Source organism: Silene latifolia, chromosome X (genome assembly GCF_048544455.1).
Source record: "Silene latifolia isolate original U9 population chromosome X, ASM4854445v1, whole genome shotgun sequence".
Classification (NCBI taxonomy): Eukaryota; Viridiplantae; Streptophyta; class Magnoliopsida; order Caryophyllales; family Caryophyllaceae; genus Silene; species Silene latifolia.
In genome coordinates, this window is record NC_133537.1 from 64,646,616 (window position 1) to 64,647,211 (window position 596).

At 40.1% G+C, this 596-nt stretch overlaps 1 non-coding gene across 1 annotated transcript; it reads right to left on the reverse strand.

Moving 5' to 3' along the window:
- Positions 1–215: 215 nt before the first annotated feature.
- LOC141625203 (small nucleolar RNA R71) lies at positions 216–322 on the reverse strand. The gene has a single exon (XR_012534995.1). It is a non-coding gene; the product is annotated as a small nucleolar RNA R71 (small nucleolar RNA).
- Positions 323–596: the final 274 nt, after the last annotated feature.

Consider the following 596-nt stretch of genomic DNA (forward strand, 5'->3'; position numbering starts at 1 on the left):
GTGTGCTTGACCATCTTGAAAGTTTTAATAGGAAGTGTCCTTTGGTGACAAAGAATGGTGTGCTAAATCATGTTGTAAACCTCATTCTCTTTCCACTTACCTTTAGGGATGGAGCCAAGAGACGGTAATATTCTCAACCACCTAGCACATTTTCTATTTGGGATGACCTTGCCCAAGCCTTTGTTACCAAATATTTTCCACCTTCTAAAACCGCCAAACTAAGAAATGAGATATTTACTTTCCATCAAGGCGAGTTCGAGAGTTTGAGTGAGTCTTGGGAGAGGTTAAATGAACTTTTGATAGCTTACCCTCATCATGGGATCCCAATTTGGTTAAACACACAAACGTTCTTTAACAATTTGCATCAATCTGTTAAAGAATTGATAAATGCATAGGACGGAGGTGCCTTTGATGCTTTGGGTGAGGATGGGGAAAGATCTTTGCATGAGAAAGTGGCTATGACCAATGCTCATTATGGGTTTGAGAGAGTGACACGATTGGTTGAACCAAAAGTTGAGGTTGATTCTCCCTCTTATGTTCACAATGTTCAACACAATCTTGTCCCTTCTCCCATAATTGAGAACAATGTGCATGCA